This window comes from Phyllobates terribilis, unplaced genomic scaffold, assembly GCF_046119375.1.
Source record: "Phyllobates terribilis strain yellow unplaced genomic scaffold, ASM4611937v1 Scaffold_5__5_contigs__length_657084704, whole genome shotgun sequence".
Taxonomy (NCBI): Eukaryota; Metazoa; Chordata; class Amphibia; order Anura; family Dendrobatidae; genus Phyllobates; species Phyllobates terribilis.
The window spans coordinates 300,547,619-300,566,681 of record NW_027362765.1 but is presented as its reverse complement, the minus strand read 5'-3'; the positions used below and the strand labels follow the sequence as shown (position 1 = coordinate 300,566,681).

Sequence of the window (19,063 nt, the reverse complement as noted above, 5' to 3'; positions counted from 1 at the left end):
CCAAAAGAGTCTAGCTTTGTCATGGTGGCGGCTTAAAAAAATCTTTTGGTCAAAACAAAAGCTGATGGCTATGTGTGTGATATGGTTCTATGGGAACTGCTAATGTGTGATTGGTGAGGAAGTGGTGCAGAAGTGGAGTGTTTCCAAGAGTTGGCGGTTGGACTGTGGAAGGTTTGAGGGGTGGAAGTGGAGCTGGGAGGGAGCCTGGGCGGAGTCTCAAGGGGGCCCGAAAATTTTGCCAGTATGGGGCCATGAAATTCCTGGTGGCAGCCCTGGCTGCAATTCCAGCAGTTCTCTGAATGCTGAGCTCTGTATAACCCTGCCCACACCACTGATTGACAGCTTTCTGTGTACACTGTACATTGTGGTGGGGGTGGGGTTACACGGAACAGGAGGACAACTTGGCATGAGACAACTATATAATGTCCTGCTGATAAAATACTGATTTTATTGGAACAACAAGCAGCCCAGTAAGTGACGAATTACTAGAATCAGGGTCTCTGCCCCTACATTATGCTGCTCTCAGATTAGGTGTCAAAAACCTGGTAATATAGTCCCTTTAATCATGTGTATAGAGGATATTGGATTTATCTTTATTCCATCCTTAGAGGCTTACATTCCCCCTGAAGGGTTATGTTGTGATATCCCATAGTGTAGATATTTTCCCCAAAACGTGCAGAAAAAAAGCAATAGAAAAAAAGAAGCATTTACTCTACATGTGAAAGCAACCATAGTGTCACATTTTTATTACATTTTTTGTGGGCTTAATTGAGAAAAAAACAATCACAGCATTTTTTAAGCCATTTACAGATTACTATAAATAATGTGATCGCTGTATTGTAAGGGTTCTTATGATTGCAGAGGCACCAATTATGTCCATGTTATTTGCAGATTTGTGAAGTGAATTACTTTTTAAATAAGCACGTTAAAAATGAAATGATGTAATTGTTCTTCATTTTTAAGTAATTTTATAGGAAGAAAAAAACCTTAGTTTTACATTACAACTAGAATACAGGGACATAAAAATACAATGTTATGTACAGATTTATCTCTATGTATCAGTATAATCTGTCTGTGGGTTCAGAGCCTACAAATGCAGCTTCAAGTTTATAAAATCCTTCCATTCTTTTCAGTGTAGGCTATGGCTCATTGCTTCAACTGCTACCTGTAATAATTCAGGTTGTGGGTTCAATTCCTAAGAAGACCAGAGCACAAAAAAATTTAATTAATGTAAGTGTGTGTTAGAGCAGAGATGCAGCCCCATCCCCTGAGGAGGAGGAACTCCAGAGCAATGAATATGCTGGAAAGCAAACATCGCATTGAGAGAGTGAGTGAAAGCAAGACTTTTTCCAAAAATCTTGACAGTCCTGCTTAATCCGGTATGGTTGGGAGCTATGCATTTACGGTATCTGACCACAATACAGCTCGATCATAAGCCTCAGCTCAATTGTCCCATGCTACAGTTTCTATCACTGTCTGCATTTAGCTGAGCTTTTTAGAACTATGTCGAAATTAGAGCTCCAAAGATAGAAAATAGAAATAGGGCCAGATATACAGTAGGAGCGGCGACGAAGAGTTGCTAAAATGGCTGTAGACCACTGTATATTCAGAGACTTACTTTGGGCTGCCGAATAAACTGCTAGAGAGCACCTATAGAAAGGATTGACTCTAAAAGTAGTGAGTGGTTATGAACTTCTCCCTTATAACTACCAGCAGTGTGGTGACAACAGAACGAGTAATGCCCTGACCAACTTGTAACCCTAGGCAAGTACAGAAAGTAGTGCAGCTACCCAACCACCTGTGATGGATGTAGTGTGGCCTGAGACAGTGAAAAGTAAATGTAACCTGTAATAGGAAGTGGTGTATTAGATATGTTTAATTGTCTGGAATAGATGATAGTGGACGCCATGCCACGTTTGCAGAGCTTCTGATGTGCCTAAACAGTGGATATCCTCTACAAGTAACCACATTTTGGAAACTATACCCCTCAAGGAATTTATCTAGAGGTGTGGTGAGCACATTGAACCAACAGGTGCTTCACAGAATTTTATAAGGTTGAACCATGAAAATGAAAAAATACATTTTTTTCCCTCAAAAATATTTCTATAGCTCCAAATTTTTCATTTTCAAAAGGGTAACAGGAAAAATGGACCCAAACAACTGCTGTGCAATTTGTCCTGAGTACACAGGTAGCCCATATGTGTTGGAAAACTACTGTTTGAGTGCACGGCAAGGCTCGGAAGGAGAGGAGCGCCAATGCGCCAATTGACTTTTGGAATGCAAAATTAGCCTTAGGCTACATTCCCACTGTCACCTCTAGCCGCACAGTGATCATATATTCTAAGATTACTGCACTCTACTAATCATAGTAATCATCATTTCTATTTGTAAACCAATCTTAGAATAAATGATCGTCTCTAGTCTTGAATAATTACCGGGCAGCAAGCCTTTAATCTCCCCATAAGCTGCTCAGTAGCGTCTTATATTCATGGTATCTCCGAGAACGCGATGGCATTCCTTGCTGACGTGGCCACTGTCTATAGGCTCCTAGAGAGGTATTTGCTGAGTGGCTGTAAGGGATGTGCATCAGAGAAGGGGGGAGGAGGTTACTTTATAAAAGTTCGGCGACCGTGCTGCCTCACGCGGCTTGCATCATAGCCTAGAGAGAGAGCTCCTGTGTATGACACATGAAATTACAGCTATTAGACTGCTTAATTAAAATGAACCTCCTGATGTGTCCACAAGTAGAATGGGTGAAATGCGTCGAGGTGTTATAGGTCTATAAACTTTATGCAGGGAATGTTCAACAAGAGAGCCCTGGTTTACAAATAGCAGCGATGATTACTATGATTAGTAGAGTGCAGTGATCTTAGAATATATGATCACTGTGCGACTAGAGGTGACGGTGGGAACTTAAGCAAGGTGACAGTAGTTTCAACCAAGTCAGTGATAAAATACTATTTAGTGGACTCTAATACACAGAGTCTTGAGGTCCTCAATCAGTGAACTGAGTGCCGGGTGTCAGCTGCCAGAATCAGCTGACACCCGGCGGCGATCTCACCCGCACAGCCTTTGTTCGGGCGTGATCGCTGTGCCGTAATAATACGTTCCTGGTCCATAAGGCCCAGGGCACAAGGACATAATATTATGCACAAGGTCAGAAAGGGGTTAAATTTCACTTTTTTGCTTTTATTTTGTTCTTGTTTGCTTCTATATTACTGTGTATTTATAATGTTTCCCCCTTTTTCTTTACCCCATTTATGTAAAAAATCCTTAATTAAACTACTTTAACAAAAAAGGCTCCCGCTGTGCGCCCAAGGACGCTGCTGAACTGCGGTTTTGGTCCTTTTTTTTTTTCTCTAGATGCTTCTATGTGGAGCCTAAAAAAAATGCAGATACTTTAAGTGCAGAATCAAATCTTTTCTGCACTATAAAAAGAACATTAAAAACGTGGTTTCACATCTGCACCAGAAACGCATCAAATAAGGGGGAGAAGATTGTTATTGTCTAGTTTGGTGCGGATCCTGCAGAAAACAAAAAAACACGGTATTTCTGCAACGTGTGAACATGGCCTTACGAACTCAAAAAAGCCAGAAGTCATATAGTAAAGCTACATAAAGAGGAGAAAGTTCTGGCGGCTCCGACTGTGAATGAAGGAACGAAAAATAATCCACAGGTCCCAACTAGAGATGAGCGGGACACACAGATGATGCCCCGCCAGCCCTGGCTAGTCAAAAGCCGCGCCAGGGACACCAGAAGATAAGAGATTTGTGGCCTCCCGTCCAGCGGCCAGGTGGCACTGACCTGCACCAGAGACCTGTGAATCAATTGGCTCATCTCTAGTCCCAACTGTCCTGGATACAACAGACAGTCCTGGATTTGGGTCTACGCCCTGCAGTCTCGGGTGTATGCTGTATTTCCCTCACTACCAGCACCCTCTGACAACTCCTCCTGCCAGGGGAGAAAAAAATGGTAAATGGGCGTGGATTTGGGTGTGACCAGGAGCGTGGCCAAAATTTGCCATAGTGCGCCGCATAATCTGTCCCTCTTTCTGTTCTTCAAAAGTTGGGAAGTATGCAGGTCTGTCATTCAGCTTTGCTGTGGCCTGAGACTGTGAACCAAAAGAACCCTATGCTGTTTATTATTTGCTGTATTTACTGTAAGAGACTGTGTAACAGGAAGCGATGGTGTCTCTGAAGAGTCCTTGCATGATGTGACATTAGTGAGCAAAGACTGCCATCTGCTGGCTGGAGGAAACCTGGCGGAACCGATATGCACCAGGAGAATTGCAGGGGGAGTGAGTTCTTGTGCTGGATCTGGTAAGGTGCCTTTGAGGACAGACGTACGGTACAGGGGTTGGGCTGGGCTAGGACAGCAGACAGGGTGGGGGTCAAGTTGGAGCAAAGGAGGCTCAATGTGAATTAGTAGACTTTGTCGGGAGGACTTGCAGCCTAGCGGGATAACCCCACGACCCCTCTTAGGGCCATTACTTCAGTAGAAGCCAATGTAGTAGCTCCCACAGGGACGGGTATATCACCCCTGTCAGAGGAACACTAATATAATCCCTGAGAGACTTTTCTGCTGTTTTCATTGTACTTTACAATGTTCTGCATTGTATAATCTACTTGTAATTACCCTGTTTTATACTGTTTAACTGTTTCTTAAAGGGGTTGTCCGGGCATTCAGTATAATCTGTGTGTGTATCTAGGCGGCAGAATGCTGACAGTTTGTAATTTACTCCCTGTCAGCATTCTGCTCCATTGCCTAGATACAGACATGCCATGTGAGCAGCCTCACTCCTGATTCTGGAGGAGCTGGTGAAAACCCCACTAGAGTTTTTCTGTCTGGCAGAGACTAGTGGGTGATGTCACAACAGACACCACCCCCAGCCTCTACCAGACCCTCCCCCTCCTCCTGCCTCCTGTGCAGCTGAGGCAGCAAGGGACTGCTGAATTGAATGATGGAGAGTAACACTGAAAGTGTTCTCCACTGTTCTCCACCAAGCACTGGCGTCAACACTAAATTGTAACCATCAGGATCTGGATCTATATTGCTTTTAAACTAGAAAACTCCATGACTCTGTTCAGTGTGTAACCATCAAGATTTTGCTAAATTAAATGTTTCTTTTAGGTTTTACAAAAAACAATTTTCTTGTGGGTCATCATGCGTTTCATTAAAAGTTGTTGCGTGAGGATTTTATTTTTACATCACATGTGCTTCACAGAATTTTACATCATTGGGTGGTGAAAAAAGAATAATTAGAAATCATTTCATCTTTACCTTTGAAATGTTGATTTAGGCTGTGTGCCCACGATGTGGTTCTAATGCGTTTACGCGGCGGCATTTACACCGCGAAAACGCATTAAAATCGCTTTGATAAGAGGTTTGGGATGTATCCCAATGATAATCCGCATGTGCTGTGCACATGCTGCGGAAATTTCCGCTGCGGATTATCATTGCATAAAAATCCGCAGCACAACCAATTTGGGCGCGATTTTGCGTCAAAATCGCGCCCATTGACTTACATTGAACCGCATAATATCCGCATGTATACATAGCCTTAGCCTTTTTTAATTTTCAGAAAGGCTAATAGGAAAAAATGGACAGTTATGCAATTTCTTCTGAGTGCGTCAATATCCTATATGGAGACAATGAATGGCATATTATAGTGCAGATTTTGCTGTTATGGTTTGCAGGTGCCGTGTCACATTGGCAGAGCCCCTGAGGTGTCAGAACTGCAGAACCCCTCCCCACCCCCCAATAAGTGACCACATTTTCCAAACTACTCCTCTCAATAAAATCATTTAAGGGTGCAGTAATCGGTGACCAACGATCATGTGACAGAGTCACCGATGGGTGGGGTAAGTGATGTCCTTCCGGCGCGACGATGTTAAATGCTGCTGTCAGAGATCGACAGCGACATTTAACTAGTTAACAGCCGCGGATGGATCGCGATTCCACCCGCGGCTGTTGCGGGCACATGTCACCTGTATAGATCAGCTTTCATTTGCCCGGTTTAGTGCAGGATCAGCACCGGAGCCCACGCTAAACAGGGGGTTATGACGTGGTGCGTACTATTACTTACCATGTCATAAACACACTGCACTCATTACCTGTATTAATTACACCTGTTTGAACTCTTTACCTGCATAAAAGACACACTTAATCAATCACACTCCAACTTCTCCACCATGGCCAAGAACAAAGAGCTGTAGACCTGCACAAGGCTGGGATGGGCTACAGGACAATAGGCAAGCAGTTTCCTGAGAAGGCAACAACTGTTGGCACAGTTATTAGAAAATGTGACTCAGTGGTTAGCACTGCAGCTTTGCAGCGCTGGGGTCCTGGGTTCAAATCCCACCAAGGACAACATCTGCAAGGAGTTTGTATATTCTCCCCGTGTTTGTGTGGGTTTCCTCTGGTTTCTGCCTACACTCCAAAGACATAATGAAAGGGAATGTAGATTGTGAGCCCCAATGGGGACAGTGCCGATAATGTCTGTTTATTGTCTGAATTGTAAAGCGCTTTGAATTTGTTGGCGCTATATAAATAAAAAAAAAGATTTTTGTAAATGGAAGAAACTCAAGATGACTGTCAGTGTTCCTTGGTCTGGGGCTTCATGTAAGATTTAGGCTCGTGGGGTAAGGATGATTCTGAGAAAGATCAGGAATCAGCCCAGAACTACACAGAAGGACCTTGGCAATGACGAAAAGAGAGCTGGGACTACAGTCTCAAATATTACCCTTAGTAACACACTATGCTGTCATGGATTAAAAACCTGCAGGGGCACGCAAGGTTCCCCTTCTCACGCCAGCACATGTCCAGGCCATTTTGAAGTTCGTCAATGACCATCTGGATAATCCAGAGGAGGCATGGGAAAACGACATGTGGTCAGATGAGACCAAAATAGAACTTTTTGGTATCAACTTCACTCACCGTGTTTGGAAGAAGAAGAAGGATGAGTACAACCCCAAGAACACCATCTCAACCGTGAAGCATGGTGGGCGAAACATCATACTTTGGGGGTGCTTGTCTGCAAAGGGGACAGGGTGACTACATCGTATTGAAGGGAGGATGGATGGGGTCATGTATCATGAGATTTTAGCCAACAACCTCCTTCCTTCAGTAAGAGCATTTAAGATGGGTTGTGGATGGTTCCTCCAGCATGACAATGACCCAAAATACACAGCTAGGGTAACTAAGGAGTGGCTCTGTAAGAAGCATTTCAAGGTTCTGGAGTGGCCCAGCTAGTCTCCAGACCTGAACCCAATAGAAAATCTTTGAAGGGAGCTGAAACTCAATGCTGCCCAGAGACAGCTCCGAAACCTGAAAGATCTACAGAAGATCTGTATGGAGGAGTGGGCCAAAATCCCTGCTGCAGGGCGTGCAAACTTGGTCAAGCACTATAGGAAATGTCTGACCTCTGTAATTACAAACAAAGGTTTCTGTACCAAATATTAAGTTCTGTTTTTATATTGTATCAAATACTTATTTCATACGATAAAATGCCAATTAATTATGTAAAAATCATAGAATTTGATTTTCTAGATTTTTTTTTTAAGATTCTGTCTCTTACAGTTGAAGGGTACCTACGATAAAAATTACAGACCTCTCCATTCTTTGTAGGTGGGAAAGCTTGCAAAATCATCAGTGTATCAGATACTTATTTTCCCAAATGTATGTGGCTTAGCCACATGGCGAGACTCTGGAGACACGGAGTGCTATTTGACTCTTGGAAAACAAATTTTCATAGAATAGTTTGCTAGAAGTGCTAGAAGAACAGAATCCCCCCCTCAAGTGACCCCATTTTGGAAATTATACGTCTTTGGGAATTCATCTATCGGTGTAGTGATGATTTTGACTCGATGGGTATTTTCCAGAAACAAGCAGCAGTGGATGTTGCTTAGTGAAAATTACTATCACTTAAGCCAAGCTCTCAGCTTATGTGACTGCATAATCGACAGGAGGTACTGGTACGTCCATTTGTGGGAACGCACTTAAAAATAGGACATACCATTACATCCAATGTCGGCAAGGGATTAGTGTAGATCCCCTTGAAGGGTGGCTAATACTCAGGGCAATCTGGTCTGTTCCTCGCAGCCCCAAGCTCCAGGGGGCCCATGGCCAGATTGCCCTCTTCATATTCGGCAGGTAAGGAGCGAACCTTGCAACTCCGCTGCGGAGTGACAGGATCCCATCCTTTGCTTACTACCTGGTGCTTTCTGTCTGACACAGGTGTGCGCAGCTTGATGACGTCAGCATGCAGCGTGCGCCTGTGTCAGTAAGAAAGTTGCTGGCGACGATGATGCTGCAGGGGAACAAACGGAGAGGTGAGTATTTTTTTATTTAATCAATACACTGCGGAGAGGACACTGAGGGGTGATGGGGAGAGCAATAATGAGGATGGTGATGAGAACAATGATGGAGTTTTGGAGAACAATGATGAGGGTGGTGGAGAGGACACTGAGGTGTGGTGGGGGAGAACAATGATACGTTTGGCGGAGAACAATGATGGGGTGGTGGAGAGGACACTGAGGTGTGGTGGGGGAGAACAATGATGGGGTAGTGGAGAGAACACTGAGGTGTGGTGGGGAGAGCAATGATGAGGGTGATGGAGAACAATGATGAGTGTAGTTGGGAGGATACTGAGGTATGGTGGGGATAACAAAGATGCGGGTAGTGGAGAGAACACTGAGGTGTGGTGGGGAGAACAGTGATACATTTGGAGAACAATGATGGGGTGGTGGAGAGGACACTGAGGTATGGTGGGGAGAACAATGATGGGGTAGTGGACAGAACACTGAGGTGTGGTGAGGAGAACAATAATGAGGGTGGTGGAGAACAATGATGAGGGTGGTGGAGAGGATACTGAGGTGTGGTGGGGATAACAATGATGCGGGTGGTGGAGAACAATGATGGGGTGGTGGAGAGGATACTGAGTTGTGGTGGTGGAGAACTAATGATGGGAGTGGTGGAGAGGACACTGAGTTGTGGTGGGCGAGAGCAATGATGGGAGTGGTGGAGAGGACACTGAAGTGTAGTGGGGAGAACAATGATGGGGTGGTGGAGAGGACACTGAGGTGTCGTGGGGGAGAACAATGATGGGGTAGTGGAGAGAACACGGAGGTGTGGTGGGAAGAGCAATGATGAGGGTGGTGGAGAACAATGATGGGATTGGTGGAGAACAATGATGAGGATGGTGGAGAGGACACAGGTGTGGTGGGGAGAACAATGATGAGGGTGGTGGAGAACAATGATGGGGTGGTGGAGAACAATCATGAGGGTGGTTTAGAACAATCATGAGGGTGGTGGAGAGGACACTGAGGTGTGGAGGGGGAGAACAATGATGGGGTAGTGGAGAGAACACTGAGGTGTGGTGGGGAGAGCAATGATGCGGGTGGTGGAGAACAATGATGGGGTGGTGGAGAGGATACTGAGGTGTGGTGGTGGAGAACTAATGATGGGAGTGGTGGAGAGGACACTGAGTTGTGATGGGCGAGAGCAATGATGGGAGTGGTGGAGAGGACACTGAAATGTAGTGGGGAGAACAATGATGGGGGTGGTGGAGAGGATACTGAGGTGTGATGGGGAGAACTGCGAGTGGTGGAGAATGTAGCATCAGCGTCTCTGCCTCCTGCCCGGCAGAGACGCCGTCCCCCTTACCGCCGCGGTCCTGCCCCAGTGTCTTCTGGCCTCCCTGCAGCTGCTGGTGCATGCAGCTTCCCTGGTCCTGTGCTTAGGGCGCGTGCGCGTGCTCCCGCCCTCTTAAGGTGGCCGCGTGCGCCGTCCTAAGAAGTCCCCGGCCAATGGCTGGAGGACTTCCCCTATAAAAGGCACCTCCTCCAATATGGACGTGCCCGTGCAAGGTTGTTGCTCTGTATGCTAAACTCAGCTTCAGCCCACAGGTCCCACTGCCTGTCTGACTACCAGTCTAGTCCGTCTGACTATCAGTCCAGTCTGCCAGCCTGATTACCAGTCCAGCCCGACAGTCTGCTTACAGACCAGTCCGCTAGTCTGTCTATGGGCTTGGCCAGTCCGCTTATCCGGAGCCTCCACCTGCTACCTGTCTTCGCCTGCCAAGGACTCTCTCCAGCCCGATGGTCTGACTCCGGTCAAATCCGCCAGTCTGTCTATGGGCTAGGCTAGCCTGCCTACTTGGAGAACTTGCCTGTTACCTGGAGGCTCTTGCCTGCACCTGCTGTGTATACCTGACAGCCTACCTAGAGGCTTCCGTCCGTCACTTGCCATGACCACCTGACAGCCTACCTAGAGGCTCCCGCCCGTCACTTGCCGTGACCACCTGACAGCCTACCTAGATGCTCCTGCCCGTCACTTGCCGTGACCACCTGACAGCCTACCTAGAGGCTCCTGCCTGTACCTGCCGTGTATACCTGACAGCCTACCTAGAGGCTCCTGCTAGTTTCCTGCCGTGTCTGCCAGCCCGTCTGCCCGGATCTCTCGTCAGCCTGCCTGCTGTGCTCATCTGCTGTACCGGTCAGTCTCTGCCTTCTGACCCGTGGGAGTCACCTTCTCTCATACAAGGTCGGTCCCCAGAGTAGCACCTGGTCCCTCTGCCCGGTCCTTCCCTGGTCACGGAGTCGATTGAGCCGCTGTACGGCCTTGGTCGGTCCAAGTTGATACCTAGTTACGCCCCTCTGGTCCCTCCTTGCACCGCAGCACAGAGGTTCCACCACCCGGATCCGTATCAGAGAACAATGATGGGGTGGTGGAGAGGATACTGAGATGTGGTGGGGAGAGCAATAATAGGGGTGGTGGAGAGGACACTGAGGTGTGGTAGGGGAGAACAATGATGAGGTGGGGAGAACAATGATGAGGGTGGTCAAGAACAATGATGAAGGTGGTGGAGAGGACACTGATGTGTAGTGGGAGAGCACAATGAATAATTTATATTTATTGGGCGGCGGAGATTATAGTTAATGGGGGAACAGTGCTGATTATCACTTTATATTTTGATTGGTTCGTGGCTAATAGTATATTAATGATGGGGCACATATCGGCATTCAGGGGGCAGTGTGGGGGAGACACATGTACAGTATCTATACAATATATGGGACCTTGCTATTTTCACGGCTGCGGTGATCATCGTGATAAGACGAGTCGTGGCTGGGAGATGTTGACATGAAGGTCTGACTAGATGGAGAAGAAACAGCAGAAAAAGACTCTAATCAGACGAGACGTCAGTGGTAAGTACCTAGATGTAAATATTATTCTGTATCTGCACTGTGTGACTTGGAGTGACAATGTTATTTGTAAAATCCCTTAGGCCACATTCTCACATTTGTGTGAAACGTCCGTGTGCTGCCAGATTTTTTTATCAGACGTCACACAGAGTCGTAGAGATTTTTAGGTCCATTCACACATCCGTGAAAATCACAGATCTGAGAATGAGATCTGTGAGGGTCAGAGAATGTCCTGTGCTGATCCGATTTTGAGGATCAGAATAGGACTGTCACGCAAGGTGTGGGAAAGACTTAGTGCAACACAAAGGGAAGATGGAAAGGGAGCCCAGACTCTAGGGAAACGGGGAAGTGGAGACCTCCTAGGTTGATCTAGCGTCACCCTGTCTCCCCTAATGTCCCTGTATTGACCCTTCACCAATCGCCGCACGTGTGCCTCGCCCTGTCTTTCCCTGGTGTATGACTAAGGCTTGGGAAGGGAGGAGATGAGCACTAGTCAATCTCCACTGAACACTATAGACAACATGGGTGGACAAAGAGGGGGAAATTGCTTAGCTTTAGACGAACTCCAGACAAATACCCACACGTCCTCAAGTTCCAGAGAGGACTGCTCTTGCTAAAGCTTTCACAGGTATTAATGAATATGACCGACACCTCCCTCTGAAACACAGCAGGTATTTTTACACCCAGGCAGGGTGTGAATTAGCCAGAGGGAGGTAGCCCCTGGGTTCTAGAGACAGCCTCTAAGAAGATGTCTGTAATGCCAAACATAGAGATCTCCTGCAACCAACTGCAGGGCGACTGTCTGTCACCTCTGTCACACCCGTGACAAGGACATGCTCAATGCATCTGTAAAAGCTTACAGCACACTGACACTGCTCAAGGGTATTGGAATGTTGCCTTTTTATGTATAGCATAATCCCTTAGTATATAGTGTACTCACTTATTATGTATAGCACAGTCCCTTAGTATATAGTGTACTTACTTATTATGTATAGCGCCATCCTTAGTTACATAGTTTAATCTGTTACTATATGTAACACCATCCCTTATTAAGTACCATCCTCTCTAGTTATATCTGATACCGTCCCTTATTAAATAGCTGCCTCTGCTGTTATGTACAGTGCTGTCCCTTCCATAGCGTATTCTCTTTATTCTTATTCACAGTGCCTTCTCTTGTTATATGTAGCATTGTCCCTTACATAGCGTATTCTCATTATTTTTGTTATTCACAGCGCCCTCTTTTATTACATAGTCATCTCTTGTTAGATATAAAATGACTGCTGATGGAGCAGCCGGTGACCAGAAGTTCAGTCCATCAGCTTCTCCATCAGAAAATAATTTTTCCCATGCTCCATCAGCCAACATTGCATTATATATCTAATAAGAGAGGACGGTATGTAATAAAAACAGGGGGCACTATGAATAATGCGATATGTAAGGGACGGAGCTGTACATAACAAGAGAGGGCACTGTGTAATAAGGGACAGCAATATTCATAATAAAGGAAACTGTGTAAGATAGAGATATCTATCTATATATCTATCCATGTGTTTGGCAATATATATAAATCTGTAGCTTTGTTGCCAGAAAAGGAGGGGGCCCCAGGACACATTTCTTGCACAGGGGCTCCAAGCTGTCAGTGCCCGCTCCTGCGTCACACGAATGTCACACAAATGTAAAATCGAAGAGAAGTAGGAGATTGACGTTCTGGTAGACCTCACAGCTGTGAAAAAGGAGTAGTTCCACATGTGGCAATATTTTAAGTAGCTTTTATTAATGTGTTTCAGGTTCGCACCGAACCCCTTCTCAAAACTGAACTACATATCTCAAATTTTTAAGAAAGGGCTTGGTACGAACCTGAAATGCGTTATTAAAGGCTATGTGTATTGGCATACGTGGAACTACTCCTTTATCACAGCAGCGCGGTCTACAAAAACGTCTACCTCCTACTTCTCTTCAATCTACATGCAGAAAAAGATCTTTTATCTGCAGATGGGACTGGACTGCAGCAGCTGAATAATCTATGGGCATTTATTGGAGTTGTGACATAAACAACCCAATCAGGTGAGCTACCCCCTCAACACCCGATTTCACTTTTAAAATACATTCTTACCCTATGTGCGCTTATCTCCCTTTTGCTACAAATGTAAAAATCGGCCACATGGATGACACACGGTTGAAGACCGGAGGAAAATCAGATGAAAATCATCCAAGTTTTGTAGATGAAACTCTGACAATTTTCCATACGCTCATCTGACGCCAGCCTTAACCTGACTGATTGCTCTTTGTGCCAGCTTGCAGTACACTGTACCAACTAGCATTATACAGTTTAATCTCTTGCTTAGACTGGCTTTTCTTTTATCAACATACAAAACATCTGAGTTTTCTATTGTTTGATTTGCCTATGTACATACAGCAGCATTACTTGCCTATTACTTACTGCCCTTAGAACATTTGGGTAATTAGCTAAGTAGGAGCTGGTATATCACAGAGTACAGTTTAGTCTTATGTTTGGACTGGCCATTTTACTGTAGACATTATCAGTTTTTTATATTTAGGATCCAAAACCTCAAAACTTTTTTCGCTACCTACTTTCTGACCTTCTCTTATACTTCTTTATGCAGTGGTATGCCAACATTGAGGCGGATTTACGAAGCTAAATGCGACAGAATTCTGACCTACATTGCACCTAAACTGTCATACATGCCTTGCATCACAATACCTATTTGGTGTAGTGATGACTTTATTGACTCATTGAGGGGTGTAGTTAAAAGGACATGGCCTACACAGTGACACCATGCACCAAAGATTGTTTCAAAGTAATCCAACTAATAGGAGGTGGGTCTAACCTTAGACTAGATCAGGGGCGAGCAATTCATGTACCCAAAGGGCCACATGGGAGACTGTGACCTTGGTAGAGGGCAGAACCAGCCGACTGAACTAAATTCTTTTTATTATTTAATATAAATTTTTATCACTTAATATTGAGCAGAATTAAGGTTGTTGAAAAGCTGTTACTGATACATGTTACGATAGGGCTTATTTTAACATGTATTCTTACCTGTAGCAGCTAATCCAAACCATGTAATTTAGTACTTTTTATAAAGGTTATAAATCATATGCTCCTGTAATTCAGCCTTAAGTATATATAATTAGATTAGATATACTGTGCCCCTACACACAGTATGCTGGACCCCACTGACCCCACCCCCCCACACCCCCTCACCCATGCGCACACATTATGATGGACCTTACTGGCCGACCACATACATGGTATGATACCCCCACAGCACCCCGTGGCACACAGTATTATGGAACCCACTGCCTCCCTACACATTGTGATGGACCCCACTGCCCCTCACACACATAGTATGATGACCCCAGAGCCACTCTCCCCACACACACAGTATGATGACACCACTGCTCCCTCACACACACACACACACATTATGATGAACCCCACTGCCCCCCCACGCACACACACAGTATGATGACCCCACAGACCCTTCCCCACTCACACTATGATGGACCCCACTTCCCCCCACACATTATGATGGACACCACTGCCCCTCTACACACCCAGTATGATGGATCTCACATCCCCCACTCACAGTATAATAGACAGACCCAATAGTCCCCCCCTTTCCCCTCACTGTCCCCAACATGCAGTATGATGCCCTTACAGATGTGTTGACTTGGTCTGTTCAGAGTATGGACTGAGGCTCCACCAAGCAGGTGTGATCTATTGACATCATCACACCTGTTGCGCTGACATTCAGTTGCACATGCTGAATGGTGGAAGAGGGAGTAAGATTGTATTCAATGCTATCTGCATCTGTGGCGCCCTGCTACGCCTAGGTGCCACAGAACCCAGTAGGGTGCATGGATGGACTTCTCCACAAGAGGCCCTCACACATTCACACACCTCCACCCTACCACCTCAGACCACCAGAGGGAGCCCGTTAGGGATATATATATGGAGGGTGGAGCCAGGCAGCTGAGTGAGTCTCAGTCTGAGAGTGTGCTGGCACTTAGACATGTGAAGCAGCAGCACGCTGGCTGCTTTGCTTAGGCGAGACAAGGCCTACAGCACGAGCTGTGCAGTGAGGGCCCTGAGTGTGGCCGAAGGCAAGGAGGAAAGGAGAGAGGAGTTGAGGGGGCAGAGGAGCGTACCAGGCTCACCCCGAACTATATACCAGACACCGGGTCCGCGCCTACAGGGTCCCTTTTCACCCAGTGGGGACCACCGGACACCTGGAGGACTACAAGTCCCAGGTCGACCAACGCTGACTACTGTACAAGGGCTAGGAGTCACGGAGGCCCCAGCATCCAGGGAGAGTGATCTCCAAGAGAAGGCCCTACCACCAGGTCAGCAGGTGCAAGAGAGAGAGACAGTAATTAAGCCAGGCCTAGCTCCAGGCAGGTCAGAAGCTTAGCAAGTGAAAGCAACGGATCAGGAGGCCTATACCCGCTCACTGGGGAGAGTCCAGAAGTGCACCCTTGTTACCGAGTACCCTGGACCATACCTGCATCTCCACCAGTAAAGGTACCGAAGCGAACCCCCGTGTGAGTGTCCGTCATTTCTCCCTGACCTGTCCTGGCCGTCTCTCACCTGTACCATCATCTATTTCCCCACGCTGCCCTGAGGCCTGCTCCACCTGTGGGGAGCCGTTCCATCATATGCTGCCCTAACATCTGCCTCAGAGGACTGCTCCGCAGCGGTGGCTCCCTTTAGCCGCATTCCACAGGTGGCGTCACAAACACTTTACAAATCCCCTATCCATAATTCCCCTTTTTGTTGACCGCCCTGGGCCACAGACAGGGCCAGCCACCATGATATCCCCCACCAGCATCCATAGGCCCAGCGGCCGAGTACCCCACGGCCCTGGGGGCGCATCACATCCACTGTATATGTATGGCGAGTGCGCAGGAGGCACATGTATGAAGAGGGCACAGAGCTCTATGAGACTCTATCAGGTTGGAGAAATTTGCTGCCATCTAATACTGGCCATAGTCATGAGATATTTTTCTGGCAACCACTGGAGGATCCAGCTAGATTTTCTGTGGTCAACTGACTATCTGATGCCTTTGGTAGTTACACACGATTTACCACAGAGGTCACTAAATTAAATTAGATTCGCAATAACTACCAATTCATTTTAAAATTGATCTGATCTTTTGGCCAACAGCTATCCTGCATAGGAAGGGTAAAGGAAGCTGCTGCCAAACTTGACTTTTCCAGGGAGAATTTAAGGATTGGGTGTACGATAGGTCCCCATACATGTTAGCTGGCAGCTGGTCCCATCCATCAACATTTCAGTTGAATTAACTTTACGCTAAAATGACCCCTTCCAACCAATGCAATGTAATGTAAACTGTGCTCATGGCAGAATTACAATTTGATTTTATTTATTCCAGGGATTAAAGTTGCATGCAATTATTACATAATAAAGCCTATGTTCTGTTTGTATGAGGAAACAGAACATTTACTAAAACTTAAATCTGACAGCACATACAGTAATACAGGAACATCGCCCATGTATTGCGTTAGTATCCCATTAACCTTCGTATGGGCCACCTATAACCTTTAAAATAATACTCAGATAATACCTTCATGTAGACAATATACTGTATTATATAAACTATCAAGCATTATATAGTCAAGAAGACCAACCTGTGATGGTTTCTTTATGTCAATCTGGAGGAAGATAATCCATGCCTATATCTGACCATATCCAGGAATATGTCCAGTCCCATTACAGCTCTGTACAAGGAAATTTGTGATCTGAAAAAGACTTAGTCTGTTTACTGGACTTTGTAACATAGCTCCTAACAAGAGTCTTCCTCTTTAATGAGTCATCATCACTCTTTAATGAGTCATCAGCTGAATGTGAGACATTGCAGTTACTGTGATAACCCCAGCATCAGAATGAGGAATGAGCTGCAGAAAGGTTCCTGAAGATAGCCCAATCAATATCTTAGACATGGGGACCCGACATCAGTGGCCATCGAAAACAGAAACAAATTGGCAGCAATGCTAGCTAGCAGCTATAGTGTCTACTCTTTTATCTTTTTTAATTAAAAAAGTAAAAAACTTAGAACAACAACATCTACAAGTTTAAACAAAATCAACTGAAAATCATATATTGACCTTCATATGAAGTTTCAAGATATAAAGTCTAGATTGTATGCTTAGGGCTACTTCAGATACCCGTACAAATCGATTTGAACATGGACCTCAATGCACGGACTGGCTGTGGTATACATGAAGCTATAACGCTCGGGTCAGGAGAGCCATGGCCAGACTGTGTATTGTGATCCATGCTCGGACCGACTTGCATGGAGGTCTGAAGTAAGCCTTAGGCTCCGATTCATCATTTGTGTTTTTTTAAGTTATTTTTCTTTTTTAAATACAGAGAAATAGTCGGCACTCCGTAGTCCTCGTTAGTAATAGTGGTGCACGTGGAGAGATTACAAGCAAAATGAAGAAATCCCGGCACTCACGTGTATTCGATCAGTAGGAATAAATGAACTGATCGAATACACGTGAGTGCCGGAATTTCTTCATTTTACTTTTCTTTTTTAGTCTTGAAGTATTCGCTGACATTTACTGCACCAAATTCATAGAAATGGCGTACATGGTTGAGGAACTTGGCACAATTAATCATTTTTTGGAAATTTTTGAGCAAAAAGTCAGATCTTTTTCAAAGTGTTGCAAAATATAAAACTTTTGAAGAAATATGCATAAAACTACACCTGTGGGGGACCTGATTGGGGCTGCACCAAATGTTATGATTTTTTAATATTTGGATTCATTAAATTCCAACCACAAAGCGGAAAACTAAAAAAGCAGTTAAGAACACATAAAATAAACTTAAAAAAATGCACAAATAAAATAAATAGAATTTGGTGCAAACAAAAAAAGGCACAAAACTGACACAAACTGGCGCAAAGGCCATAATGAATCGAGGTCTATGTGCCTAGAACTGCATTATGTTCAGACCAGACCCAGTAGGACTTGAGAATTACTCTGATCTATTCAGGGCTACCAGAAAATCAGGAACTAGTCCACATTATCCAGTCAAAAGGTGGATATTATTCTCTTATTCTCTCTTTCAAATCAGTGTCTACGCAGCAGACTTTGAGTTCTGAAATAGAAAAACCTCTCTAAAGATATAGGAACCAATTTGTCAAGACCTGCGATTTTCTCGCTGATCTTGATGAGGGGGTGTGGTAGAGTCAGACACTCCCGATTCATGAAGAAGTGTATACCTCTTCATTAGTGATGAGCGAGCACTAAAATGCTCGGGTGCTCATTGCTCGAGCCGAGCAAATTGAAATGCTCGAGTGCTCTACCCGAGCAACGAGCTCAATATAAGTCTATGGGAAACGAGCATTTTTCCGGCCACTTCCCCCAAGAGGTCTGTAGGGAGCCTAAAAATTGCCCAAATCGATGGGACCAGTGCTCAAATGACATGGGAATAGCATGGGGAAGACCCCTGGAAGCATCTCTAACTCCCAGGTCACTGCTGTGAACAATGTTGTCAGAGTATTACGGCACTTTTATGGATTCACAATAAAACATTCAAAAACAAAACCAAAATGGATTTTCCTGAGTAAAATGTTAAGGAACAGCCTTTTCAGGGTAATGAATTGTATATAAGGTAAAAAAATAACCAAAAACAAAAATGCTCTTCCACACCTTGGGCTATGTTCACACGTAGCATTTTTTATGTGTTTTTGCACTTTTGCATTGCTTTCAACTGTGAAAAATAAATTTACCAGTAAATATAATTTTAACATTTTACTACCTTATCTGACCATGTGGTGTGTGAGACATAATCAGACACATCCTGCTTCAT

General features: G+C 45.1%; 1 protein-coding gene across 6 annotated transcripts in view; it reads right to left on the bottom strand.

The window, feature by feature from the left end:
• Window positions 1-17,054, bottom strand: part of LOC141273069 (NACHT, LRR and PYD domains-containing protein 3-like) — a 120,027-nt gene extending 102,973 nt beyond the window's left edge. For 3 of the 6 annotated variants that reach the window (XM_073684422.1, XM_073684425.1, XM_073684421.1), the window contains exon 1: window positions 16,876-17,054. The gene's annotated coding sequence lies outside the window, so the exon portion shown is untranslated. Of the gene's footprint in view, window positions 1-11,075; window positions 11,152-16,875 lie in introns of all 6 variants that reach the window. The other 3 variants (XM_073684424.1, XM_073684423.1, XM_073684420.1) reach the window with 2 other exon arrangements.
• Between the last annotated feature and the right edge of the window lie 2,009 nt (window positions 17,055-19,063).